The following is a 7,163-nucleotide window of genomic DNA, read 5'->3' as shown; positions in this document are numbered from 1 at the left end:
TAGTCTATCACCCCAGTGGGCACAGTGCCATCACTACATAGTCTGGGGGGGGTTACATACTAGTCTATCACCCCAGTGGGCGCAGTGCCATCACTACATAGTCTGGGGGGTTACATACTAGTCTATCACCCCAGTGGGCGCAGTGCCATCACTACATAGTCTGGGGGGTTACATACTAGTCTATCACCCCAGTGGGCGCAGTGCCATCACTACATAGTCTGGGGGGGTTACATACTAGTCTATCACCCCAGTGGGCGCAGTGCCATCACTACATAGTCTGGGGGGGGGGTTACATACTAGTCTATCACCCTAGTGGGCGCAGTGCCATCACTACATAGTCGGGGGGGGGGGGGGTTACATACTAGTCTATCACCCCAGTGGGCGCAGTGCCATCACTACATAGTCTGGGGGGTTACATACTAGTCTATCACCCCAGTGGGCGCAGTGCCATCACTACATAGTCTGGGGGGTTACATACTAGTCTATCACCCCAGTGGGCGCAGTGCCATCACTACATAGTCTGGGGGGGGGTTACATACTAGTCTATCACCCTAGTGGGCGCAGTGCCATCACTACATAGTCGGGGGGGGGGGGGGTTACATACTAGTCTATCACCCCGGTGGGCGCAGTGCCATCACTACATAGTCGGGGGGGGCTACATACTAGTCTATCACCCCAGTGGGCGCAGTGCCATCACTACATAGTCTGGGGGGGTTACATACTAGTCTATCACCCCGGTGGGCGCAGTGCCATCACTACATAGTCTGGGGGGGTTACATACTAGTCTATCACCCCAGTGGGCGCAGTGCCATCACTACATAGTCTGGGGGGGGTTACATACTAGTCTATCACCCGGTGGGCGCAGTGCCATCACTACATAGTCTGGGGGGGGGGGGTTACATACTAGTCTATCACCCCAGTGGGCGCAGTGCCATCACTACATAGTCTGGGGGGGTTACATACTAGTCTATCACCCCAGTGGGCGCAGTGCCATCACTACATAGTCGGGGGGGGGGTTACATACTAGTCTATCACCCCAGTGGGCACAGTGCCATCACTACATAGTCTGGTCGGGTTACATACTAGTCTATCACCCCAGTGGGCGCAGTGCCATCACTACATAGTCTGGGGGGGGTTACATACTAGTCTATCACCCCAGTGGGCACAGTGCCATCACTACATAGTCTGGGGGGGGGGGGCGGGTTACATACTAGTCTATCACCCCAGTGGGCGCAGTGCCATCACTACATAGTTTGGGGGGGTTACATACTAGTCTATCATCCCAGTGGGCGCAGTGCCAGTACTACATAGTCTGGGGGGGGGGGGTTACATACTAGTCTATCACCCCAGTGGGCGCAGTGCCATCCCTACATAGTCTGGGGGGGGGGGCGGGTTACATACTAGTCTATCACCCCAGTGGGCGCAGTGCCATCACTACATAGTTTGGGGGGTTACATACTAGTCTATCATCCCAGTGGGCGCAGTGCCAGTACTACATAGTCTGGGGGGGGGGGGGTTACATACTAGTCTATCACCCCAGTGGGCGCAGTGCCATCCCTACATAGTCTGGGGGGGTTACATACTAGTCTATCACTCCAGTGGGCGCAGTGCCATCACTACATGGTCTGGGGGGTTACATACTAGTGTATCACCCCAGTGGGCGCAGTGCCACCACTACATAGTCTGGGGGGGGGTTACATACTATATCACCCCAGTGGGCGCAGTGCCATCACAACATAGTCTGGGGGGGGGGGGGGTTACATACTAGTCTATCATCCTATTGGGCGCAGTGCCACCACTACATAGTCTGGGGGGGTTACATACTAGTCTATCACCCCGGTGGGCGCAGTGCCATCACTACATAATCTGGGGGGGTTACATACTAGTCTATCACCCTGGTGGGCGCAGTGCCACCACTACATAGACTAGTATGTAAACCCCCCCCCCCCCCAGACTATGTAGTGGTGGCACTGCGCCCACCAGGGTGATAGACTAGTATGTAACCCCCCCAGATTATGTAGTGATGGCACTGCGCCCACCGGGGTGATAGACTAGTATGTAAACCCCCCCCCCCCCAGACTATCACCCCAGTGGGCGCAGTGCCATCACTACATAGTCTGGGGGGGGGTTACATACTAGTCTATCACCCCAGTGGGCGCAGTGCCATCACTACATAGTCTGGGGGGGGGGGTTACATACTAGTCTATCACCCCAGTGGGCGCAGTGCCACCACTACATAGTCTGGGGGGGGTTACATACTAGTCAATCACCCCGGTGGGCACAGTGCCAGCACTACTAGTGTGCCAGGCCTTAGGTGCTGGGGCATTATGCGGCAGCTGGTGTAGTGTGCCAGGCCATAGGTGCTGGGGTATATGCGGCAGCTGGTGTAGTGTGCCAGGCCTTAGGTGCTGGGGTATATGTGGCAGCTGGTGTAGTGTGCCAGGCCTTAGGTGCTGGGGTATATGTGGCAGCTGCTGTAGTAGTGTGCCAGGCCTTAGGTGCTGGGGTATATGTGGCAGCTGCTGTAGTGTGCCAGGCCTTAGGTGCTGGGGTATATGTGGCAGCTGGTGTAGTGTGCCAGGCCTTAGGTGCTGGGGTATATGTGGCAGCTGGTGTAGTGTGCCAGGCCTTAGGTGCTGGGGTATACGTGGCAGCTGGTGTAGTATGCCAGGCCTTAGGTGCTGGGGTATATGTGGCAGCTGCTGTAGTGTGCCAGGCCTTGGTGCTGGGGTATATGTGGCTGCTGCTGTAGTGTGCCAGGCCTTAGGTGCTGGGGTATATTTGGCAGCTGGTGTAGTGTGCCAGGCCTTAGGTGCTGGGGTATATGTGGCAGCTGCTGTAGTGTGCCAGGCCTTAGGTGCTGGGGTATATGTGGCCGGAGATAATCAGTCTAAATACAGCTGCTGTAGTGTGCCAGGCCTTAGGTGCTGGGGTATATGTGTAGTGTGCCAGGCCTTAGGTGCTGGGGTATATGTGGCAGCTGCTGCTGTAGTGTGCCAGGCCTTAGGTGCTGGGATATATGTGGCAGCTGGTGTAGTGTGCCAGGCCTTAGGTGCTGGGGTATATGTGGCAGCTGCTGTAGTGTGCCAGGCCTTAGGTGCTGGGGTATATGTGGCAGCTGCTGCTGTAGTGTGCCAGGCCTTAGGTGCTGGGGTATATGTGGCAGCTGCTGTAGTGTGCCAGGCCTTAGGTGCTGGGGTATATGTGGCAGCTGCTGTAGTGTGCCAGGCCTTAGGTGCTGGGGTATATGTGGCAGCTGCTGCTGTAGTGTGCCAGGCCTTAGGTGCTGGGGTATATGTGGCAGCTGGTGTAGTGTGCCAGGCCTTGGTGCTGGGGTATATGTGGCAGCTGCTGTAGTGTGCCAGGCCTTAGGTGCTGGGGTATATGTGGCAGCTGCTGCTGTAGTGTGCCAGGCCTTAGGTGCTGGGGTATATGTGGCAGCTGCTGTAGTGTGCCAGGCCTTAGGTGCTGGGGTATATGTGGCAGCTGCTGCTGTAGTGTGCCAGGCCTTAGGTGCTGGGGTATATGTGGCAGCTGGTGTAGTGTGCCAGGCCTTGGTGCTGGGGTATATGTGGCAGCTGGTGTAGTGTGCCAGGCCATAGGTGCTGGGGTATATGTGGCAGCTGGTGTAGTGTGCCAGGCCATAGGTGCTGGGGTATATGTGGCAGCTGGTGTAGTGTGCCAGGCCATAGGTGCTGGGGTATATGTGGCAGCTGGTGTAGTGTGCCAGGCCTTAGGTGCTGGGGCGTTATGTGGCAGCTGGTGTAGTGTGCCAGGCCTTAGGTGCTGGGGTATATGTGGCAGCTGCTGTAGTGTGCCAGGCCTTAGGTGCTGGGGCATTATGCGGCAGCTGGTGTAGTGTGCCAGGCCTTAGGTGCTGGGGTATATGTGGCAGCTGCTGTAGTGTGCCAGGCCTTAGGTGCTGGGGTATATGTGGCAGCTGGTGTAGTGTGCCAGGCCTTAGGTGCTGGGGTATATGTGGCAGCTGCTGTAGTGTGCCAGGCCTTAGGTGCTGGGGTATATGTGGCAGCTGCTGTAATGTGCCAGGCCTTAGGTGCTGGGGCATTATGCGGCAGCTGGTGTAGTGTGCCAGGCCTTAGGTGCTGGGGTATATGTGGCAGCTGGTGTAGTGTGCCAGGCCTTAGGTGCTGGGGTATATGTGGCAGCTGGTGTAGTGTGCCAGGCCTTAGGTGCTGGGGTATATGTGGCAGCTGCTGTAGTGTGCCAGGCCTTAGGTGCTGGGGTATATGTGGCAGCTGCTGTAGTGTGCCAGGCCTTAGGTGCTGGGGTATATGTGGCAGCTGGTGTAGTGTGCCAGGCCTTAGGTGCTGGGGTATATGTGGCAGCTGCTGTAGTGTGCCAGGCCTTAGGTGCTGGGGTATATGTGGCAGCTGGTGTAGTGTGCCAGGCCTTAGGTGCTGGGGTATATGTGGCAGCTGATGTAGTGTGCCAGGCCTTAGGTGCTGGGGTATATGTGGCAGCTGGTGTAGTGTGCCAGGCCTTAGGTGCTGGGGTATATGTGGCAGCTGCTGTAGTGTGCCAGGCCTTAGGTGCTGGGGTATATTTGGCAGCTGGTGTAGTGTGCCAGGCCTTAGGTGCTGGGGTATATGTGGCAGCTGCTGTATTGTGCCAGGCCTTAGGTACTGGGGTATATGTGTAGTGTGCCAGGCCTTAGGTGCTGGGGTATATGTGGCAGCTGGTGTAGTGTGCCAGGCCTTAGGTGCTGGGGTATATGTGGCAGCTGGTGTAGTGTGCCAGGCCTTAGGTGCTGGGGTATATGTGGCAGCTGCTGTAGTGTGCCAGGCCTTAGGTGCTGGGGTATATGTGGCAGCTGCTGTAGTGTGCCAGGCCTTAGGTGCTGGGGTATATGTGGCAGCTGCTGTAGTGTGCCAGGCCTTAGGTGCTGGGGTATATGTGGCAGCTGGTGTAGTGTGCCAGGCCTTAGGTGCTGGGGTATATGTGGCAGCTGCTGTAGTGTGCCAGGCCTTAGGTGCTGGGGTATATGTGTAGTGTGCCAGGCCTTAGGTGCTGGGGTATATGTGGCAGCTGGTGTAGTGTGCCAGGCCTTAGGTGCTGGGGTATATGTGGCAGCTGGTGTAGTGTGCCAGGCCTTAGGTGCTGGGGTATATGTGGCAGCTGCTGTAGTGTGCCAGGCCTTAGGTGCTGGGGTATATGTGGCAGCTGGTGTAGTGTGCCAGGCCTTAGGTGCTGGGGTATATGTGGCAGCTGCTGTAGTAGTTTGCCAGGCCTTAGGTGCTGGGGCGTTATGCGGCCACTACAGGCATTGGTCAGCGAGCTTCTGACCTAAAGATGCAGGAGGTAGATTTGAGTCCCAGGTGCGGTACTTGACGGACGGAGGGATCCCCATGGTGGCTTCCCCTTCTCCCCCAGGCATGAGACGCTGTGCAGCGGTGTGTCCGCGTGCGTTACAGCGTCCATGCATTCCACAGGCGACCATCTTCTTCCGGTCCGGACGAAGCAGCGCTGATTGGCTGAGCCTGCCGTGAACAAGTGTGAACAAGCTCTTACCTCTCTCCATTCCTCTGCAGGTAGAATGGGAGAATACTAGGAGATCCTCCCCTTATGTACACAGGTGCTTCCTGCTAATTTGGATCACATGGGTCTTACACAGCACGAGTGCTAGCCACAATGAAAAAAGGGACAGAATACACAAAATATGCACAAGCCAAAAAGACAGAAATGGCTGCACATCGCACCCATGGCTGACACCAGACCAGACCCTAAAAGGCCCCCCCAGGCACCTGTGTACATAAGGGGAGGATCTCCTAGTATTCTCCCATTCTACCTGCAGAGGAATGGAGAGAGGTAAGAGCTTGTTCACACTGAGGCAGCTGATGCTAATAATGAACCCTCCCCTCAGGCTGAGGCTTCTACCTTCCTTACTGAGACCAGATCATTTTTTTCCTGAGTGAAAGATCACTTCCCTGACGTCCCACAGCGGCACAATAATGGGGGTATTTTGCCCCTGTGTACTGGGCAGGACAAAGGAATATTTAATAGAACTAGCCAATAAAAAGAGAGGCTCCTCCCCTCCAGGAGTATAAAGGCAGTCTACACCCAGTGAATAGTTGATTCCTAAAAAGAAGCCCAGAAGAGCTCATGCTTCCTCTCCTTCTGCTTCTGGAGACGATTATACTGTGCTTGATGAGGTGTATTCCTCTCCTTCTCATAAAGAGGGAGAAGGGAAGGAGGAAAAATTTGTGTTTAACCCTGAAAAGACTGCTAAGTTACTAAAGGCTGTTCAAACTGATAACCCTGATGATTATGCCGAGGGCCTGGGGTCCTCTAAGGGGCTCTGTATTGATAAATTTCTGTCTGACATCATTAACTATGAATGGGAAAAGCTGGACAGAGCGCCACCGATAAGTAAAAAGTTTTGGTCTCTGTTTCCACTAAACGAGGAGCAGTCTAAATCTTGGATTTCTCCTCCTAAGGTGGATAGAGCCATTTCCAAATTGTCAAAAAATATATTAGTTCCATCTGAAGACGGGTCCAGTTTAAAGGACCCTATGGACCGTAGGATTGAAGCTACGTTAAAGAGATCCTATACCACAGGGTCTGGTCAGACCGCTATTGCGGTGACCAATCATGAGGTTACCAAAACACTTAAAAGATGGTTATCAAAAGTACAAGATGACATAGATTCGGGCATAAATAGGGATACTATATTAGCGTCTTTTAAAAATAAATCCTTAGCAGTCGATTATCTTTATGACTCAGCCTCTCATCAAGCTAGACTCGGAGCCAGAGCCATGGCTCTCTCATCTGCGTCTCGAAGAGCCTTATGGTTGAGGCCCTGGTCCGGAGATAATCAGTCTAAATACAACGTATGCAGTCTGGAATATTCTCCTGGCAAACTCTTTGGTGCTGAGTTAGACACCCTTATGGAGGAATTGTCTGACAAAAAAGGTAAATCTTTACCAAGCAATCGTAGCTCCTTTCGGAGGAGACAAACTCGTTCTCCCCAAAGGTATAGGCAGTACCGCTACAGAGGCAGAGGCAGAGGGTACGGCAATCACAGGAAAGGAGGCCAGTCCAGGGGAGCAAAGTCCCCTAACAGAAAGAAGGAGTTCTGACGCCATCTTAGAGGTGGGGGGTCGCCTAGCGCAATTTTTTCCGGCCTGGGAAAGGACCGTTTCAGA

The sequence above is a fragment of the Dendropsophus ebraccatus genome, chromosome 1, assembly GCF_027789765.1.
Source record: "Dendropsophus ebraccatus isolate aDenEbr1 chromosome 1, aDenEbr1.pat, whole genome shotgun sequence".
In the NCBI taxonomy this organism is placed as follows: Eukaryota; Metazoa; Chordata; class Amphibia; order Anura; family Hylidae; genus Dendropsophus; species Dendropsophus ebraccatus.
Note: the sequence above shows the minus strand (reverse complement) of the source record.